At 39.4% G+C, this 22,947-nt stretch overlaps 1 long non-coding RNA gene and 1 pseudogene across 1 annotated transcript; one reads left to right on the top strand and one right to left on the bottom strand.

The window, feature by feature from the left end:
- The window catches only part of LOC143020761 (peroxiredoxin-like 2A), an 87,386-nt pseudogene extending 76,542 nt beyond the window's left edge, over positions 1–10,844 (top strand).
- Positions 9,389–20,884, bottom strand: LOC143020762 (uncharacterized). Its single transcript, XR_012965932.1, has 2 exons — positions 18,020–20,884; positions 9,389–11,216 (listed from the first exon to the last, which is right to left on the bottom strand). It is a non-coding gene; the product is annotated as an uncharacterized LOC143020762 (long non-coding RNA).
- Between the last annotated feature and the right edge of the window lie 2,063 nt (positions 20,885–22,947).

The raw sequence follows: 22,947 nt of genomic DNA on the forward strand, positions 1-22,947 counted from the left end.
ATAATTATTCCTAAGAATATTTTCTCTTTAGACTATATAAACAGATATACGAGGTATTTCCCCCCTTATATAGGGGTGGCCTGGTCAAAACACACCCACTGTACACCCACTCATCACTCACCACGTGGGTGGAAGGGGTGAAGGGAGCATTGTATATAAGATGAATGTCTGTCGAGCAAGGGAGTGATTGAAGGGTATTGATGAAGCGGTGAGGGTAATCCATATCCAGCTGTGGAGATGTCTTGTGTGTGTATGTACGTATGAGTGTATGTATTTATGTATGTATGTATGTATGTATGTAAGTATTGTGAATAAAATTTCCTGGTTGCAGTCAAGCGAAGGGGCTTAAATAATTATTTTATCACTTTCTATATTTTGGCCATTAAATCCAAATAAATTCAGGTCATCTATTTTTGTAACGGATGTGAGCACGATCCTAGGCATGCGTGGCCGTCTGTTCATTCAAATAGAATTTGTATTTATTCGAAACTCGAGTTGTTTTCCCCGTAGAAGATTTATTCGTGTGAAAACGTTGAAGTTAGCATCACCACGCATGTGACGTCACGCACGTAGACACTTTGGGTTCACAGGAATTTGGCGGGAATTCACGACATGACGTCGACGCGGCGTGAGGCTGCGGACGGCTCACCGCTTGCCGCTTTTATAAACAGACCCGCCAACTCATACCCTCAGTCGTTCAACAGCAGTGGTAGCGACAAGGTGTGAGCTAAGAGAAGAGAGAATTGTAAGTACAAGGATATTGGGAAGTATATCACTTATGAATTTTAGTCGTGGATCACGGAGGTGTTGTGTATTAGTTCTGGTTATGTGATCAATTTTGTTCATGTTTGGACGTTCCCTAACAGTGCCAGTCGTCGTCAATGGATAACACTATTTTTTAATTGGATTGGAAAGATCTTGTGTTTCATAATTTTTAATGCCAAGTTCAAGAAAATTGCCAGATTTATGAATTGTATTGGTTAAAGAAAATTATGGATAATGGAAAGAAAGATGATGGTGCAGAAAAATATGCATGTATTTACAGAAAATAATTGAGAAATGAAATGAAGGAAGATAACTCATTTTCGTTATTCTAGACACCGAATATTCCTGTTGCCTTGGAGAGCTTAAAAATATATATATATTTCATAGAATGCAAAATGTTGAACTCAAATATTACTTTGGAAAAAAAAATAGAAGTGGTTGATTGATGGTTGATGGTTGATGATGAGAAATTGATGGTTTTAGTGTCAAGTGAATGAAATATGAATCGAAACTAATTTGATTCCTTGCTGTTTGTATTTCTTTCGTTTATTTAATTTTTCTTTTTCTTTTCATCTTTTTATTTTTCTTCGTCTTCCTCTCTTCCTTCTTCCTTTTCTCCACGTCTTTCGACCCTTTCTCCAACTCCACATTTTCGAACTAATAATTGAATTTGTATGGATACTTTTATTTATTCATTTATTTTTACACGCTTGTCCACTAGTTTCACATGAATATATTTTTATAATCTGTGTTTAAGTGTAAGAAATGCAGTGAATTGAACCAGGAGACTTGTTGGCCTGTACCAAGGCAAACATAAAAAAAGTATAAGAAAATGTTCTCTGTGCCACTTCTTTGTTTTTGTTTTATATCTAATTTCATAGCAAGAATTCCGAGTTTATTGTTGTCATTATTTTTGTCTGTAAATTCGTACTGGCTACTGACAAGTCATTTAATTATTTTTATCATTTCATTTTATTCCGTTTATTCTATTTTATTTCTTTATTTTATTTAATTTCATTTTCAAGAGAAACTCCGCTGAGAAAAGTATAATTTCATCAGAAGACCGTTTGGTCAATGGCAACGTTGCCACATCAATATCACGATGATGATATAAAAACATATGAGCGGAGGAGATACGAGTCTATAAGGCCTACACTAGGCAGTTCCATGTCCGTTACTGTCATCCCTATCTAAAAAGTCACCTAAGTTTCTAAAACAAATCATTGTTTCATTTACAAAGTCTATTCCATTCATTAACCACTGGTACCAGTTATTGTCTATTTCCTTCTTAACCCATTCAACTCCGATGACAAGATGTCTTGTCATTTGGTCAAATAAAACAAAAAATCATAAAACACCAAAATGTTTGATCAAACACCAGAAAAATATGACGACAGTCCTCGCTTCGCTGCGAGCGAAGCGAGGATTGACGTCATATTTTTCTGGTGTTTGATCAAACATTTTGGTGTTTTATGATTTTTTGTTTTATTTGACCAAATGACAAGACATCTTGTCATCAGAGTTGAATGGGTTAAACCTAAATTTGTCAAATTCAAACCCATTACTACCCTGCTGTTTTAATATAATTTTGATTTGATGATAAAACCAAACATTATATTGCATATTGCGGTTCGTAATATATGTGGTATTTCGTATATATAAATAGTATTTTTCTACACACAGTTTAGAATAGATGAAGACAAACAGGACCTATGGGCATACCTCATATCCTCTATATCGCAGCGCGCGCGCACACACACACACACACACACACACACACACACACACACACAGTTATAGAGGAGATCTGAAAAAGAATAGCTTCCCACACAGAGTGATATATATCTGGAACAAACTGAATGAGGAAGTAGTGAGTGCAAAAACTATACAAGAATTTAAGATCAAACTGGATGATGAAAGATACAAAAGCGGGTCACTACGAGCATAGCTCTCTTCCTGTAAAGTACAACTAGGTAAATACACACACACACACACACACACACCACTCGGCGGCGGAGTGCTGCTAGTCGTTACTCCAACCCTCGTTTGGGGGGGTTGGGTGTATGTGTGCGTGTAGTCACAGCGATCGGTCATATAATTATGAGCTCTGAGGTCTCATCCAGAGGGTAATAGCTGTCGATCACGAGTCCAACACGTTATCCAAGACCATGGTGAATCATACACACACTTACACATTCGTAGATTTTTTGTTAATAACTATTTTTTTTTTTGCAGGAGCCAGACCATGAATTTGGCGTCATCTTTGATGTCAAATTGGCCGTGGTTGGTAGGGGGCGCATTAACAAGCTTCCTGGCCTACTGCAACCTACCAGCCCACTGGATCCTTCCTATAGAAAAGGTTAATTATGGTAGGTATAGGGTTGACATACTCTGTAGTGTATTATTCATAAAATAAGGAACTGGGGGAGGGGTTATTGTGCAGGTAAAATGCGTAAATTTTGTAAAACAAAAAAGTAGTTCTTGATATTTTTGGGTTTGTTATTAAGTTTGATTTGGTACGTCGGTTTTTGTATTATTTATGTTTTTAGGCAATCCACCAACTAAGAACCTCCCCACTCCCCCAACCCTCGTTAGTACAGTCAACTACCCAAGTGACACTGCAACTCTCAGAATGGCTCCGTCATCAGACTTCATCAAATAGTGATGTTTGGCAACTGTCATTGAGGACGGGTTGCCAAGTACTACTTTGTTAGGATGTAGAGACATTGGGACAAATTATGGGAAAGGTGGAGGGGGAAACACGGGTCTTTATCTGAATATCGAGTTTATTCCTGACCGATTTCGCTTACAATAGCTTCTTCAGAGGAGTGTTACTCTGGGTCGAAGTTGGCGGTGTTTATAGTGAGCTAGGTCCACGTTCCCTCCTTGCGGAGAGGTCAGTGGCTGGTACCAGTATTTTCCCTTCCACCTTTCCCATAATTTGTTAGGATGACCAAAATAGTATAGACAGTTCTGGAATCTGGGCTTGTATAGTTTAGACTGACTCAAATGATCCATTTTAGTTGAAGGTATTTTATATCATCAGTGACATTTTGAGTTAGTAATGGTAGAAGATTATTTGCATAAGTACTTAACTTATTGACATCTACACTTGTGTTTATGGTTTGGCATTGTATATTGTTACTGGTATATTTATGTAGGATTATATTGTAGGATTTAGGGTACCATGGCTTTCAATCTCTTCTTTTCAATTTCATTGTTCATTATAATTGTGAGAACAAGAGAAGAAATAGTCATGGCATGATGTATCAATAAATTTAATAAAATCTAGAAAGTGAAAAGCTGTATTTTGTGTTGACAAAAACATTTAATTCACCTTGAAATTGTTTACAGAATGTTATGTTTTGATTAGTTATTGTCATTATTCTATACTTGTCTTTAACACTTTTCATTCATTAACTGCTTTATTTTCCTTTCAGCATACCTGTCAGGCAGCCCACTAAAGCGTTTCGATGGATCTACGGCAGTAGCTAAGCAGTTGTGGTCGAAGAATGGTGCTGTGGTCATGGCAGTGAGGAGGCCAGGATGATCTTTGTGCAGGGAGGTAAGTAGCCCATTTCAAGCATTAGCTTACATTTATGGTACAGTAGAAAGAAAATGAGGAGTACAGGAAGAAGCTGAGAGAAGAGTGAGAGGGAGTGATGGATGGAGTAGAACTAGGAGTGGAGGAGGAATGGGGATGGTTCAAGGAGGGAGTCACAAGGTGGACATTTTCAGGAGGAAAGGTAGTGGGTGGTGGGATGATGAAGCAAAATAGGTTGTAGAATAGAAGAAACGAGCATTCACAGATTGGTTACAAAATAGGATGAGAGAATCATATGAGAGGTACAAAGAAAAGAGAAGAAAAGTAAAGCATAAGATAAAGGAGGCAAAGAGAAGAGCAGATGTGAAATGGGGTAAGAGTATGACAGAAAATTTTGAAAGTAATAAAAATGTTTTGGAAAGAAATTAATAGAGGAAGAGGTGAATCAAGTAGAGAAGAAAAGGTAAAAGGTAGAGATGGAGAAGTGATAGTAGAAGAGACAGCAGTAAGAGGAAGATGGGCAAAGTATATTACTGAGTTGCTAAATGTAAAGGAGGATAGGGAGGGAAAGGTAGTTGCAGTGGGAAGTGCAAAGAAAATGACAATTATGAATGAGGAAAATGGAGAAGAAATAAGGAAAGATGAGGTGAAAGCAGTTATTAAAATAATCAGAGCAGGTAAGGCACCTGGGTTGAATGAATATCATGCAGTGTCTTAAAAAAAGGGAAGTATAGTGGTGGTGGACTGGCTGGTGAGGTTGTTTAAAGTTTGTCTAAAAGAGGGTAGAGTGCTAGAGGACTGGAGGAGTGCCTGTACAATTCCATTTTACAAGGGAAAAGGGGACAAGTGTGAGTGCAGTAGTTTCAGAGGGATCAGTTTGTTAAATGTAGTTGGGAAGGCTTATAGGAAAGTTTTCATTGAGAGGATTAGGAAAGGAAAAGAGGAAGTAATTGGTGAGGAATTATGTGGGTTTAGGACAGGTAGGGATTGTGTGGATCAGATTTTTGTGATAAGGCAGATATGTGAGGAAGCTTTAGGAAAAGGTAAGGATGTTTTTTGGGTCTTTATAGATTTGGAAAAGACTTATGACAGGGTAGACAGGAAGGCACTGAGGGAGGTATTGGAGATATATGGGATAGGAGGAAAGCTGTTAAGAGCAGTCAAGAGTTTTTATGAGAATAGTAGAGCCTGTGTTAGAATTAGAAATGGAGAGAGTGAGTGGTTTGAGATAATGGTGGGACTTTGCCAGAGATGTGTTATGTCGCCTTGGCTGTTCAATTTATACATGGATGGCATGGTGTGAGAGGTAAACACTAGGGTAATGGGCAGGGGATTGGAGATGGTTAAAGAAAATGGAGTAAAATGGGTGATAAGCCAGTTGTTGTTTGCTGATGACACTGTACTTGTAGCAGGATCAGAGGAGGGAATAAGGAAGTTAGTGATGGAGTTTGGGAAGGTGTGCAAAAGAAGGAAATTGAAGATAAATGTCAGTAAAAGTAAGGTAATGAGATATACAAGGAAAGAGGATGGCAGCAGGCTGGAAGTGAGTATTGAGGGAGAGTGAGTGGAGGAAGTGGATAGCTTTAAATACTTGGGTGTGAATGTGGCAGGAAAGGGAGAAGTGGAGGTGGAGGTAGAATGTAGATTGAGAGAATCAAGTAAATGGTGTGGGGGACTAACAAATGTAGTGAGAAATAGATATTTGGGAATGGATGCTTAGAGGAGATTTTATGAAGGAGTGATTGTGCCAACAACACTGTATATGGCAGAAACATGGAACATAAGAGAGGAAGATTTTAAATGTGTTTGAGATGAAATGCCTGAGAAGTATGATAGGGTTACTAGGCTGGATAGAGTGAGAAATGAGGAGGTGAGGAAGAGAGTGGGGTGGAAAGGGAGTTGGGAGGTAGGGTTGAAAGAGTATTGGGATGGTTTGGACACATGGAAAGAATGAGTGAAGAAAGATTAGTAAAAGAGATGTTGAAGGCAGAGGTGGAGGGAGTGAACATGAGGGAGCAACCAAGGATGAAATGGATGGATGGGTTAAAAGGGGAATTGGGAAAGAGGGGAATGTCTGTTGAGGAAGGAAGGGAGAAGACAGAAGATAGGGGTGAGTGGAGAATGGTTGTGTATGGATGATGCTGTGATGCATGGGAGTGGAAGGGGATGGGAAGGGTGAGGGATGATGTGTGAATAATATTTTGATGCAGCCCAAAGGGATTCCTCCCTGTCTTCTCTTTTTCTGCATGAGGGGACCGAGAGGGGGGGGTTGCCAATTAGATGAAGCTGCATTGCTGTGGATGTGCTGTGTCATGCTGCATTGCTTCTGACCCAGGGCAGCGGGCAAGATGCAGGGATGACCCATCTTCCAGGGAGGGAGGAGTGGTGAATGGGAGTGGAGTATGTGGAGATGAAATGGGTGGGAGTGGATTTATGCCTTTGACAGTGGCTACCTCTCTTGTAAGGAGAGAAAAGCCATTAGTATATGCATATATGTAAAAAGATTTTCCCATGTGGGTCATAAAAGGCAACTAGAGTAGGACAGAATGATGGGACTAGGTATCCTGCCCTCTGTAAACCTATCCTACAAGAAGTTATAGCATAAGAGGGTCTGGGAGGAGATTGCCAACCAGAACCATAAGATTTGGGCCATTAAATGACTTCTTGACCTGGACAGTGGGCAGAAGACGGGGGTGACCAGTCATCCATGAGGAGCTAAGATAAGAGAGAAACAAAGGTGTTGAGTGGGAGTGGGTGCATGCCTTTGACTTGGCTACATCCCTTATTAGGGAGAAGAAGCCCTTGGTATATATGGTAGATAGGAAGATTTCTCCCTACTGTTTTGCTGCTCCAACTCTCATTTTTTAGGAGTGGGGGGATAGTGGTGATAATTAGAAATGTATGAAGGAGTGTGTTTTCCTCATGTGGTGATATCACTTCACAGGATGGGTATGTTTTTGTCCTTACCATCACTACCTCATATTGCTGAATGATACATACATACATATACCAAAGGCTATTTTCCCCTTTACAAGGGAGGTAGCCAAAAAAGAAAAAGGCATAAAAACCATTCCCACCCACTCCATCCCTAATACACTCCACTCCCCTCCACCCTCCCTCTCATCCTAGCACCTCCTGGATGACGGGTCATCCCTGCATCTTGTCCACTGCCCTGGGTCAGAGGCAGTGGCAGAATGATAATAGATATAATTATATTCCATTATGACTGTAAGTCCTGTGAGTCTTATACATTTCATTTCCTTCTTCAGGAGGCATTGTCCCTTCAAGACCTCATGCCACAATTTGAGGCTAAGGGCGTGTCCCTCTATGCTGTCCTTCATGAGGACATTGGCTTCGAGCAGTTCAGCAAGTTCTTCAAAGGTGAAGTGCTGCTGGACACAGAGAAGCGTTTTTATGGTCCCAAGGAGCGGCGAACGCTCGTCATGGGCATGCTGAGGCTCAGCGTATGGAATAATATTGCTCGTGCTTCTAGCAAAAATATTACAGGCAACTTTGAAGGAGATGGCAGTCTGCTAGGAGGTAGGTCTTAATTATTCATTTAATAATTAATTTATTGATTTATTTGTTAGTAATGTTATTATTATAATTAGTAGTATTTTTTATGTATACAAATGTGTATATAACCACTGTATTAATTATGAATAGGCAACAGTGACCCTATAATAAATAGAATTAATTTTTTGACATTTACATACTATTCAGAATAACCATAACACTCAGCTACAGTACATTACTACATTACAATAATAAAAGTAAAATTTCATCCACAAAGCTGTGAAATGTTAGGCATGCCAGTGTGTGTAGCACAATCTCTAGTAAGGCATCTTTGGTGTATAAAAGACTAATGTAGTTTTCTTTTATCTCCCTTCAGGTGTATATCTTATTGGTCCTGAGGATCAAGGTATTCTTTATGAGCACCATGAGGCAGAGTTTGGGGATATGTGTAACAAGACAGAGCTGCTACAGGCACTGGAGAAGGTAGTGGTGCCGTCTCAGGAGTAAAAGAAACAGAAAGAAGGGGGGAAATGAAGCCTTGAACAGTTTGTATTTGAGGGAGCAGTTTTGTTGTTTATATGTACAAATGCAATTCCTTTAGCAGGTCTTTCAAACATTGTTTTTCCCATGTAGCTATTGAGTATTACCTTCAAATTCAATTGCCCTGAGTCACCTCATATTTCATCTATGTAACCCAAGTCATGTTATCAATAAGTCATTTTTCAGAAAATGTGTAGACAAAGGCATTTGGGGTGGGTAGATTGGCAGCAGTTACTTTAGTTCAAAATATTTTAGCCTTTGCAGAGGAAAGACAAGTATTCAGGGGAGATAGTTTATGTTGTCAGTCTTACCTATTGCAGAACAGTCTTAAGTATTAGTTTACTTATATATTTGTTATATATATTTTACATTATGAAGTCTTCAATGTTTCTGCATGAGGGGACGGAGGGGGGAGTCGCCGATTAAATGAAGTGGCCTTACTGTGGATGTGCTGTGTCTTGCTGCATTGTTTCTGACCCAGGTTGATGGGCAAGATGCAGGGATGACCAGTAATCCATGAGGGGCCAAGATGAGAGGGAGGGAGGAGTGGTGGATGGGAGTGGAATTATGCCATTTGACTTTGGCTACCTCCCTGGTAAGGGGGAAAGAGCCCTTGGTATATATACAGTATGTATAAAGAAGGAATTTGATGTATTTTATGTGAGTGCTTTAAATACTGCACATAGTGCTTATGTGGAAATGAGTGCTCACCAAAAGTTTATGGAATAGATTTCTACACTCCTTGGTCTAATCATTTTAATTGTGTTAAAGCAGTTTGGTTCACCAGTCTGGTGTGTTGTTGTTGAATTGGATTAAGCAAAATTTATATTATTATTGATATTATTGCTGTGGATGTGCTGTGTCTTGCTGCAATGCTTCTGACCCAGGGCAGTGGGCGAGATGCAAGGATGACCCGTCATCCAGGAGGAGCCAAGAAAAGAAGGATGGAGAGGTGGTGAATGGGAGTGGAGTATGTTGGGATGAAATGAATGGGAATGGATTTATGCCTTTGACTTTGGCTACCTCCCTTGTAAGGGAGAAAAAGCCTTTGGTGTATGTATGTATGATAGTATTATTTGAGTTGTTCTTCAGCACCTCTTTACTTGAAGACGGTGGCAGTCGCAGGCCAAGATAGGAGTAGGTGGTATGAGGTCTTCATTTCAATCCCCTACAGTTGTTAGTGGCTGCTACTCACTGTTGCTATCCAACTACACATGGTGAAGGGGATGGCTTATGCCACAGTAAATCATTACTTAGTATGAGCTCCCCACCTTTTATTGTATTGTTAAAGGTTACCTACCCCATGTGCCTATATATAAGGAACCCAAAAACCTTGTCATTCACTATTTAATGAAACCTCATTGCCTAATGTCCCCATGCAGCTCATATATATGAATGTATTTCATATAATTTCTTGTATCCTATATTTTTCATAGAGTTTCAGATGTCTAATGTTAATGGCATAGAATTAGCATATCCTAAATGTCCTATTATTTGTGATACTCATTTTATTCAGCTCTGAGAATGGATGGAAGAAGTGTGATTAGAATATTTGTTTTTATTACTTTAAGTGGGTAGTGAAACGGCTGCTTGCATAGATAACAATTGTATTTTTACTTTAGACATTCTTTTTGCTAGTCTCGTTTATCTTTGCAGGTTAGAAATAAGGTAGTGTAACAGTTTCCTATAATTTTTTATTAGGTGTGCTTGATTTTTATGTGTTACCTCTTGCTCCAGAGGATGCCAAATGTCTATTATATCTCTGTAGTGGGATGTGGATGTATATTTATTTCGGCTCTTTCCAACAGTGTAATGATGCCTTTCAGAGACCGGAGAGGGAAATGTTGGATGATGTTCATTGTTTGGATATGTGTATCTGCTTGTGCCTGATTGCATTCTTTGTCTTTGTATCTTGTCATGAAATGTATGTACAAGTATGTGCAATATAACAGATTTCATTGTATTCAAACTGCAGGTCCAGAATTTTAGAGACCACAGGTCCTTATTAGGGAATTAAGATGTCAGTCATTGGATAAATGGATTTGTTAAAAGTCCTAGGAAGAATGCTGGTGAATACGTATTTATTAAGCTTACCAAGAATGAGAGTAGCAGTTGATGTGTGTTCTGGAGGAACACTTATGAAAGTACGGGTACAAACTCCCCTGGAGAGACCCCTACTGGATGCTAATACTCCTCTGAAGCACACAACACTCCTGCTCCTCTACCCTTGTTGACACAGTTTATTGCATGGCTCTATGTGGTCTTATGGATTACTGTTGAGCTTTGCGTTATGTTTTGTATGTTACATTTAACCAGCAGAGAATGGAAACACTTCTCCATGATAGACAACACAGTCATGTGCCACAATTCACCCAAAGAATTTGCTTGTTGGAATTGTCATTCAGGCATTAATTTAACTCAACATCTATTATATGTTTATGGAAATTTTATGGTTGATTAAAAAATGTGAAATGTTGAAGAGGACTTTTAACTTAAATTCCTGTGTAAACTGTTGTAATGTAAGTAACCTTTTAGTGAGTAATTCTGTGAGTGGTGGTTTTGTGAGACAAATATATGAGAGCATTATCTCCTTGCCACCTGCCCTTGAAACCTAACAACATCCTTATTCCTCTATTGAGGTACAGCCCTGAGAGGTTGGTATTTGGTCTCTGCACTGTATGGTGGTAAATTATAGGGTGTACCCAGGCTATGAAGAAAATGTGTGAAAAATAAGAGTAGTATGCCATTCAAGAAAACTATTTCACAATTAGAGCACAGTTAGCCCCAAGCCCTGAAGGAATGTGTGCAGAGGTATAGACTTAGCCAGGTCACACAGAGGCATGAGATCTCCCTGAAAAGAAAAATTTAGTTAGTTAGTTAAGGTTTATTCAACAATATAAAATACAATTTAGACATACATATATACAAAATTTTTACAAAATTAGTTGTTGAAAAGGGAGAGCGAGAAGCAAAGCTTATGGGGAGTTGCTCTCCCTTTAAGGAAAAAAGAAATATATATATTTATTAATTTTTGTTACATGTTAGTATGATAATAAAATTGAAGATGCTTAAAACAGTTTATAAAGTATACAATAGTAAATTAGTTGTTGCAGTGTTTATGGGGAAAGGTTTCTGAAATTAGGGATAACCATAACTTATTTGTTACCAGATTTGAGAGGCTGTGACACATCATGGTAGACCTATTATATCATTTATTGTATGTGAGGGTGATGGAGCGTTATAGTTCAAAACTTATTTGTCTAGTCAAATATGTAAAACACTATTTCACTAGCAATCAGACCAAACTACACCAAAATATGGAGGAATCAGCTATACAAGCTGGAAATGCCTGATTACATCCATGGCATTCATGAAAAAGTGGGGGGGTCGCCGAATTTATGAAGCGGCCTTGCTGTGGATGTGCTGTGTCTTGCGACACTGCTTCTGACCCAGGGCAGTGGACAGGATGCAGGGATGACCCGTCATCCAGGAGGTGCCAAGATAGGAGGGAGAGTGGAATATATGGGGAATGAAATGGGTGGGAGTTTTTTCTATGCCTTTTTCTTTTTGGCTACCCCCCGGGTGTAAGGGGGAAAAAACCTTTGGTAAATGTATGTATGTATAAATTATGGTAATATGGTACAATGTTACAAATTCCCTCCCACCGGGAGGCTAGGACAGTGCCCCTTACAGAGGACTTTGTAGCGTAGAATGTAGTGAACCATGCCCTTGGTTCAAGGTCGCCGGTGGCAGAGTTCGAACCACCACCCCTCGACCTTCGCTGCCAGTAACGACGCCCTTACCCATTTGGCATGCGAGCTTCACTGGTTATATAATTTAATTGTACTGTAGTGTCATACAGAAAATATTTCGTCATTCTGTTTTCTTCCCTATCAGGTTTACCGTCAGAGAATGAAGTGAGCAGTGATCAAATTGTTAATGTGTTGGAGATGTTGGTAAGTGTTTAATAGTGTGAAACAATTGGGTTGGTTTAGGTGCTCTTAATGTGGTCCAGATGTTTTAATGATGGCGGGGAATGGTCAATGTCACGCAGGCCCGTGCAAAAGGGGGTTGCTGGGGGTGCGTCAAAAGTGCCCTTCATCACAAAAATATATAAAAATGAATGAAAAAGGATTTCTCACAGGCTTTTTCCATTTTCTTACCATTCAGAAATTATAATGTGGAAAATGGTGTTGCACACTACCGGCTAGTTGCCAAATGCGAATAGTACAAAAGAGTGAAGTGCCCAACTTCCTGCCCAAAGCACCTTCCCCTTGCAATGTCTGTGCACGTTACTGGTATCAAGGGGGTTTGTCTGAAAGAGGTTGTCAGTAAAGCATATTCCTCTGTCTATGAAGAAAGAATGGACTACTCCACATTTCCAACTCAACATTAACGAAAAATAAATAAAAATAAATGAAACATTCATTTCCAGGGGCTCCATTCAGAAATGTTTCAGTGGAAAAATTATGCTTTAATTGAGAACTGGGAGTGAGTCAGTCAGATGATTAATTAGAAAATGGAATCGAAATCGATGTTGCATCACATGTAATTGGTCAACGATTATCCATAAGTACTGTTATACAAATACACATACACGAACGGATTAATTAAAAAAAATCATGAGTTTTTCTATCGTCAGAATAAAATCCATTTGGCAGTATCTAGAATAAATTTACAAAACTACATTTGCGCACACTGCACCAGGACCTGCCTTTGGCGAACGAATTTATGCTGAGAATTTTAAGTTCAACCGGCAAAGGTGTCCTCTCTAATACTGAGTATCATGTTCTCAATTACGACAAATTCTTGGTTAACAAGATTGCACTGTATTGTCAGAGCAATTAGCGATATAAATGGTTAGCGAATCAACTTGTCCGGCTATTTAGTGTAAGACGAATTGTTTACATTCACTTGGCTACATCTTGTTCGTATTGATCGATTGCAATATTGACAAATGCAACGATAAATTTTGGTCTTGACGTTGACTAAAAGAAAATGGGAGCTTCTGTCGCCTAATGAGATTTTTTAATCGTTTATTTATGGTGCTTTGTGTACACTTTTTCTATGGTTTACTACACTTTGGAGCTATGACCTGCATTCTGGAATGCCCTATTCACAAGAATAGATTTGTTTCTCATCGATCCCTTTCCTGACTTTCCTTTCACTGTATGACGGTGTTATCATACTCCCACATCCTACCTCCAACCTCCATTTGCATAACTGAAATATGACCTCACAGAAATTCTCAAATAATATTTTAACAGTATGGTTAACATCTATAAAATTATGGTGTGGGTCACCATGATTTCGCGTGTGGATAGAGTAAATAAAAGTCGAGATTAAATGGTATTATTAAGAAAGTTAACACGTACAAGCAACCAACACACGCAGCTTACTCGTTTCACTGGCCCTAGGTCGTCTTTGCTCAGGCATGCAGAGCTACCTTGTCAAACCTTTCTACGTAGGACATACTTATATAGTATATATAGATCCCATTATGAACATGGATACATATAGAGCGTCTATATGCTAAGATGTTATAAGAAGGGCTGGATACGGATAGAATATATGCTTAGGTTTATATAGTTACATATATGTTGTGACAGACGTATTGGCGTATGTTGCTTGCTGAGCTAGAGAATGCGCGTAGGTAAATACTCAGTTATAAATTACACATTACGATACATCATATTCGTATTACAACCAAATACCCCTTTCACACGTTCACACGTGTCTGTCGAACCGCGTTCGACGAACCGTTAGACCGTTAAACACCCTCTTACATTGACTCCCCTCACAAGAGCAGAGACTAGTTGTAGGGAGAAAAGGAGGACAAACATATTACAAGATATAAAAAATACATATGAAAATATTAACAGTGACTGTCTTAAGAGCTGACCTAAGTAATAATAATAATAATAATAATAATAATAATAATAATAATAATAATAATAATAATAATAATGATAATAATAATAATAATAATGATAACAAAATGATAATAACAATAATGATAATGATAGTAATAACGACAATAATAATGATAATGATAATAACAATAATAATAATAACAATAATAATAAAAATAGTAACAATGATAATAACAATAGCAATAATAGTAATAATAATGATAATAATAATGATAATAATAATAATAATAATAATAATAATAATAATAATAATAATAATAATAATGACAATAATAATAAGATAATAATAATAATCAGAATGATCTCTGAAGTGGATCGTTCTTTCCGATCGTATTACACGTGGTATTGCAGGAAGGGTTGGTGGAGAGGTGAAAAGGTTGGAGAGGACGTGGTGGGAGGGGATTCAAAGGCAGGGGTTGAGACGTCAGGTGTGAATCTCTGAGCATCAGTGACGTTATTTGTACTTGTAGTGTCAGTTTCATTACGTCATTTGTGCGCGTATGAGCTGGTCGAGTGATGGGGAGATACGCCGGTTTGAATCAGTCACTCGAGACGGACGTATCACCTTGGGGAAGTCGAAGAATAAAGTACTTAGGTTCACGGTGGAGGGCGTCATAAGGACCAGAATACAGGGCTTTCAAACTCCTGTGGACTTTGTCTACTCGCATCCGAACTTGAGAGCATGTGTGGAGAGCAGGAGGGACGTATGGTTTAGGTAATATGCGACAGTCACCCGATGCGATGTCATGGAAATGGATTTATTGCACTTCTTTGACAAGGTGGAGGATGGTTGCGTTACCCGATGTGATGATGGTGATTGCAACTCAGGGACACAACATATGGGCGCCAGTAACCGCGGTAAATGGGGGAAAATTAGTTACACGAGGTGTTAAATGGTGGCCAAGTAGAGCCATGGATATAGAATAGAACTAGTTTTCCTGTCTAGTGCGATAGCAGGTTTCAGAGATAATGTTCGATCATGCCGTTACCTTGAGGGTGATAACTGGTAGTTTGCAGATGATGGAAACCAATGATTGACAAAAGTCTAGGGAAAAGTTTGATCTCCAATTGGGAACTGTGATGACGTGAAATGAAAACAGTCGATAAGGAAGTCGCAGCTGTGGCAGTGAGAGGGATTGCTTCAGACCATCGCGTCGGGTCGATCTGTCAATGTAAGTCAGTAAATGTTTGTATGGAAGAAGGGAAGGATAATTAGGAAGGGTTGCTGGTAGTAGTGGTCCAACAATATCAATGTGGACTGACTGGAAACGGTCGGTAGGAGTAGGGAAGTCGCAGTAGTGTCAATGATAGGAATTGCTTCAGTCCATTGGCTCGCTCGATCAGTGCAAGTCAGTAAGTATTTGTATGGAAGAAGGTAAGGATAATTATGAAGAGTTGCAGGTGGTAGAGGTCCAACAATATCAATGTGGACTGATTGGAAATGGTCGGTAGGAGTACAGATAGGTAAAACAGGTGATATGGTGTGGCGAGTAGTCTTGGCTTGTTGACATGGAAGACATTTTTTGACAAAGTTCTTTACATCTTTGTCAATGCAAGGCCAGAAATAGCGATGTTTTACCAATTTAAATGTGGATTGAACTCCAGAATGGGGAAGGATATGAAAGGAAGAGATTACGTTACCCCGTAAGGATAACGGGAGAAAGGGTCAAGCTGTCACACCAGAGGGTCAGGTTAGAGGGCAAAATGAACTCGAATAGTCTAGCTTTGAGTGTTTTTCAACTCTTCGTCCCCTTCCTGTCCTTAAGCGATACCATTGAAGTCAAAGACATCCAGTGATACGGCGCATGTCGGTCGTGATAAACAATTGGATACAACATTGTTGTCGCTGCGAATGCACTCTGCTTAGGACATGCACTCCGAAATATGAGTTGTTGTTGTTGTCTGTCAGTTTTAGCAAGTGACTTGGAATGAAAAAGCTCTAACTAAAGGTTGTGGTCAAGGAATAAGGTAACTATATGGCCATCAATGAGTGACTTGAAATGTAAAACGGCTAGATAAGCCCCTAACAATTCTCGGTCGCAGGAAGAGTAAGTACATTGTGTGTCCAAGAGTTTCTTTGAGTAAAAACCTAGAGGCGTTGGTTCGCTGTTTATGATCTGATAGAGGTGGGTACCAACGGCTAGGTTTGAACCGTCAGTCACGAGTTGATAGTCTGTCGGTGTGAGTGAGGGATATGTGAGAGTAGGACAGTCCAGTAAGGCCTGCTTACAATTGTTGAAGGAGTCCTTTGCTGCGTCTGTCCAAGTGAGACACTTTGAAGACTGCTACTGCCTGAGAAGTTCAATAAGGGGATACGCTACAGTAGAAAATTTAGGAATCATTGATCTAAAGAGATCTAACATGCCCATGAAACGGCACAAAGTCGGTGTAGTCTTCTGCAAAGGGAAGTCCGAAATAACTGCAACACGCTCAGCAGGCAGCTTAATCCCTTTTGAGCTAAGCACATAACCAACAAAAGTAAGTTCTGACTTAAGAAATTTACATTTACTGAGGAAAAGGGTCACATTACAGTTGGCCAAAATAGGAAGGACAATTTGAATATCAGTGATATGCTCCTCAAGAGTCTCACTAGCAACTGAGATGTCGTCTAGGTAAGTAAAGGTGATATTTACATTGGTAAGAATGGTATCTATGAAGCGCTGAAAGGTAGAACCTGCATTTTTAAGACCATATGGCATATATGGAAATTGAGAGTCCAAATGGTGTGCATACCACAGTTTTTGGTATATCCTATTCACCGACAGGAATCTGCATATATGCACGTTGTAAGTCTATCTTTGAAAAGATAGTCTTATCTCTAAGTGACATGGTGAGAGAGCGCAATTGTAGTATAGGATATTTGTCATTGACAGTTACGCTATTTAGACCTAGGTGATCTCCGCAAGATCTCCAAGAATGTGGTCGTTTCTTTAGAACCAAATGTGAATTGGAACGACGAATAATTCCAGCATTAAGCAAAAATTTAAACTCATCCTTAGCAGCCTTGAGCTTCTCACCTGCCAATGGTCTTGCACTAAATGAAATTGGGGCGGAGTCGCCCGTATCTATACGATAGTTATAGTTCCTTCCAAGTGCTAAGCACTGGTTAATTGCAATGGTGCGGTGAGTACGGGGAATTCTAAAAGAAGAGCAATAGCTCTTGAATAATTTTCCCCATAATGCACCACGTATGAAAAGATAGATACCTGAAGTCTTAAGAGGAATGGTGCATCCGGTGGGTGGATCTTACAAAAGATTTAGCAATTAAAATATCTGTTCCAGGGATGGAGTGTACAACATCAGCTACTACAAAGGATCATGGAAAAGAATGTCTAATACGTCGGATTACAAATTGCACGTCTACTTCTTCATATGTGCGTATGCGTGTTCTTGAAGCATCCGTAAGGAAACCGCTGTCGGCCTAAGATAAGGAGATAATTCTGAGTTATAGGGTAAGAGTGAGATTTAAGAACTAGTACCTATGAGAAATTCATAACTCTTGCAACCTATTGAAACACTTATTACAAATGGCAGTCCGACGGTTGCAAGGGATACTTCTACGGATTGCCCATCTAGTTTCCCGACGTACTAGACCTAGGAGCAGGGGATGAGGGACGAGAATTAGGACGGGAATCAGGCAAAATGTTACTGGAAATGGAAGAAAGCATACACCAACGTTTACATGACTTAGCTCTACTACCATAATAGATGTGGTACCTACAGGTATGTTGCCGTTGATCTTCACAGAACAGCCTTACTCCAATAGGAATGTCAGTAGAAGCCGAAGCCGAGGCTGCTATGAAACACTGCACTGTTATGAGAGGGTGAACACGACACTGTCACTAACCACTGACATTGAGTAAAAGCAGCAACGACTGCAACAGCACTGTAGGAGAGAGGCCAAACGCATAGTATGGGATCCAATATATTGGATCCCATACTCTGCGTTTGGCCTCTCTCGTACAAACCACTGACATTAGAGCACTACAGTTACCGGAACCGTAAACCTGCAATATTTCGGCGACACGGGGTAATTCGTCCAGGGTTCCTTCACGGGAAGAGGCCGAATGTCACTGGGAACTGCTTTCAGAAACTTGAAGTTTAAGGAATTCATCGTCCACGTTCAGCTGTTATCCATTCTTCCTGAGGTCTCGAAGTGACATCGTAGGTTTCTCGTGCATTATACGGTTTCGCTGCACGAGGGCATCAAACAGTTCGGTTGGGTCTTAGTGAATATGGTGGTCACCTCCCGTTTTAATCTGTCGTAGTCAGCGGAGTTGACGACGTCATCACTGAGCTGGCTGAGCACTCGAGCGGGTAAGTTTGCTATGGTGGAGGACGTGGTGATGTCCGCCAAAATAAATTAGGAGTCCAGTAGAAGAAATCAGTGTGGTGGGGAAGTTTCGTCAAATTGCGGGGGTCGGACGGTGACTGTTAATGCTACCGGGAGTGTTGACGTTGTTGATGTGGGCGTCGATGCATCTGCTGCGGCTGTTACTTGCGTCGCGCATGGCGTGACGAACGACTGAATGGTTGATGTCATGGCGTCGTTCTGCGGTATAGTTTCCGTGGATAGGCTGCTAGTTGGTCTGGATCAAGGATGAGGATGAAGGATGTTTAGAAAATGAGCTTCTTTATACGTCGTCGATATAGTATCCGTTAGATATGGCACATGAAGTATTGAAACCGTCACTGGAATATCACTGAAATACCACAACTGCGAAACACCCCAGTCTTAATCACGTAAAATGGTCATCCGGGCGGTCATCAGTTATGGTGTGTATCGCCATGATTACGCGTGTGAATAAATAAAAGTCGAGGTTAAGTGGTATTCGGTATTATTAAATAAGTTAATATGTGGTGAATAGAATCCCCCACATGTGCTTCTACGCGATATTTTGGCTTATAGTATCGCCGCTGCAGAAATGGGATGGACAAGGAATACAGTATATCGCTTGTTTGCGAAAACGTCGTCAAACTCAAAAAACTGAATTTTTGAGTTATCTATACGGACATATTCATCTTCAAACACGGATTTTTTTTGGTAACAGTGTCATATCTGTAGCTCAAAAATTGACCGCTAGGGAGTGCTAAATGTCCCAACGACATAACCTTACATATTCCAACTTGTTCCAACAAATATTTTAGACTTAGTAAAGATTATGATTGTTTCAACTTCTATAAACTTTGGAGGCGTATTTGATGCTCCAAAAAATGTTCCACCTATGGTGTTTGAGGGCTTTTTATAATATTGAGAGCGTTTTGAAACTTTAAAATGCCTCTCCTGAAAAATTCAATATTTTGAGTTATGACGACGTTTTCGCAAACAAGCGATATATGTTGTGTAGAAATAGCTGGCCTTCGGCCTTGTATTACATTTGTGTAGGTTAAGTCCATATTACGCCTGTACTACAGGCATTTGTATCCTCATGAAAGCACAACCTAGGCCCTGCCGAGCCATGTTTCGGTCAGGATGGGTCGTTTGCTTCTTTTGCGTACGCAGGATGCGTATATAAGGATGCCAGGTTTTGGTGTCCAGCCCAGTTCTTTTCTGTACCTGTCACAAGCGGTGCGCGACTTAGGTCACTCTGCGGTCACTTTTGTGTTTAGGGCAGGGCTCCAAGCTATGCCCGCGTCGACACTAGCGCTAACCAGAATAAAGCCACCAAACTCACTCGAGTTTCCTTCACTCCCTCGACACCAAAGTACAACTAACATTCTCGTAATGTTACAAACACGTACAAATAACCAACGCAAGCAGCTTACTCGTCTCACTGACCCTGGGTCGTAGGTCTGCAGCGTCTCTGCCCAGGCATAGAGTTGCCACGACTAACCTATCTACGTAGGACATACTTTCAGTATATAGTATTTACAGGATTACATAATGAACATGGATACATATAGAGCATCAAATGCTAAAATGTTACAGGAAAAGGTAGGGCTGGATACGGATAGAATATATGCATATGTATACATGGTTATATATCAGTAAATATCACATTATGTGGCATAGAAGTACTGGCGTATGTTGCTTGTTGCGCTAGAGAATGCACATAGGTAAACACGCATTTATAAATTACGCATTGCGTTACATTACATTATATTACAACTGCTACAGAGGTTTATAGTATCTTAGTTCATCATTCAGCTTTGCTATATTTGACAGAAAGACCATTTGATATTTGGAGATTTGAAAAATAAAGATATTGTAACCGAAGTCGTTTTATTCAAACGAACGCTCAACTGCCGGCGCTGGTGCAGCCCTGCAGTCCATGGAAGCCCAGTGTCATAACCCCCAAACATTACTTCACGTAATCTAATCTATATTCTGTCAGAATTTTTATTGGCATGCTGAATACACGGACAAAACCCGTAGCATCAAAATATCGCTGAAAAAAATAACATCACCCGAGGTATTGTGGGAAATGACCCGTCATGAAACATTTTAATCGCGTGCTACATTAACGCCAAAGTAGTCATTGTTGTCAGCCGAAGTCGTCAACATTGTTCTATCATTATAGTCTTTTGAAAACGTCTAAATCACGCTTCGATTTATTCTAACCGACACTATATTAGATGTTCTGATATTGACGTTCTTAATTAAACGGAACTGATCTTTCTGTCATGCTACAATTTTCCTTTTAGTTAAGAAGGTACAACCAAATATCCTCAGATATTCTTCAGCCTTATCAAACAAGTTTTAAGAGGATGATGTAGCTTTTAGGTATTTTAACTGACGATCTCCTCAATATTGGCCAAAACCTTCCACTCATGTTACCAAGGTGGAAAAATATTACAAAAGTGTGCAACTCTAGATGAAAGCTCTTTCAGTGAGAAACTTCACAAATAAATGGCCATGTTTTACACACATCACTTAACTAGTAGCATGTGAGGTCTGTGTACGTGAAGGTGTACTAGATGAGCCATAAGATCGATAATTTCTTCCTTCAAATTACTTAACAAAATGTAATTTGATTCTTAAAACAATAAATTGTGTGGCGTTTTTCAGAAGCGTTTGAAAAGTATTTGGTTTTTCACAGTAGTTGGTTTCTGGTTTTATTTCCTCAAAGCGACATGGTTTACTTTGGACCGGAAATTTGAGAGAAATCTGAAGCTTATTTTTTATTTTTTGTCGTCACAGATAGAGATACTACTGACTATATACTTATTTGTGTTCTCTACCCTTTGCTGGGCATATACAAGTAACCCACCTTTACAGTTGAAAGACAAATTGACAGGTACTTTAGATCATCACATCTTTTATTTTCATTCTCTTCCTATTTCCTATGGGTCTCTCAGTTGCATCTATTATCAATCCATTAACATTTATCAATTATCACGATATTTCCACTTACGTATACGTCTTGGAAGGGATACAACACAACACTAGATTTAAGCGCCTGATCACCATTAGAAAAACGAAAAAGAGACCAAGAAAGAAGTCAATGGACGGTGTAAAGGAATCTTATTAAGAGAGTAAGAAATATGAAAAAAGTAGTACTGGAGATATAAGATATAGACATAGAGGTATATAAAGATTCATAAAATGAAAAACACTAAGAAGCACCGAATAATTACTTGACCCGTTTGACTAAAAAGCAGTGGTAATTTGTGTGTCGTAATCATTGAGTAGAGAATGTAAAAGCTTTAATTATTTCAATGAACATTCTATAGTTTAAAAATAAGTTTTATAGAGCAGAGATCCAAGTCATACATTTTCCACTCTTACGCGTAACACCACATATAAAGACAAATCTAAACAATACACGTCGTTCCCACCAATATTTAGCCCTAACAGTGCTTCCATAGATGGTCTTAAAATTGCTGATTCGTGAGTTTTGACCCTGGCTTCTCTGAGCATAGTCTCGTTTTGTCTTTCATCACCTGTAATTCGAAATTCAGCAACATTTAACGGCCTCCTTCCTCAGGTGACAAACATCATGGTAACACAGGTGGACCTCCTCCTCTATTTTCTTCAAAACAAGCCTTGATGCACACCACTGGGCATTCAACAACTAAGTGGTCAGGAATAAGATCTGTTCAGGGACGCGGAGTGACTGCACACACGACGTCTTACCATGATACCCAGAGGAACCGAACATTTTCGCACTGGGACACCACTTTTAGATTCCTCGTTTCTACTTGGCATTCAATGAGGTGTTGGCGGTTCGAGTGGGTATATTCTACTGTTGGGTATACAATCGGATGAACGAATAATCACTAGAGCTCGCTTTATTTACCGCATATCAATGCCACATCATCTATGTATGTTACTGTCCTTTCGTCATACGTTTCATTTATATCTTGTATGAGTTCGTCTATGATTACTGTTATGTAAACATCAAGGGTTATGAAACGACCACATCGAGCTTTACTCTTCTTACAATATTGTATCTCCAGCTTTGAATATCACTTGCTTCTCATAGATTTTCTTTCTTTATTTGTTTATCTATTTGTGTATCAAGACCAAAAGTTTCAGGTTCCACGACTTAAACTATTTTGATCTTGATGGTCGATTAAAAGCATTGTTTATATATACATATATTTTCCAGTATAATTTCCATTGTACTTATGGGCCTGAAACCATATTGCTATTATTCTTTAATCTATGCTATTAGCCTTGTTTCAAGTGTTCTTTCGCACATTTTA

Source organism: Oratosquilla oratoria, chromosome 40 (genome assembly GCF_046742065.1).
Source record: "Oratosquilla oratoria isolate Oo_2021 chromosome 40, ASM4674206v1, whole genome shotgun sequence".
Classification (NCBI taxonomy): domain Eukaryota; kingdom Metazoa; phylum Arthropoda; class Malacostraca; order Stomatopoda; family Squillidae; genus Oratosquilla; species Oratosquilla oratoria.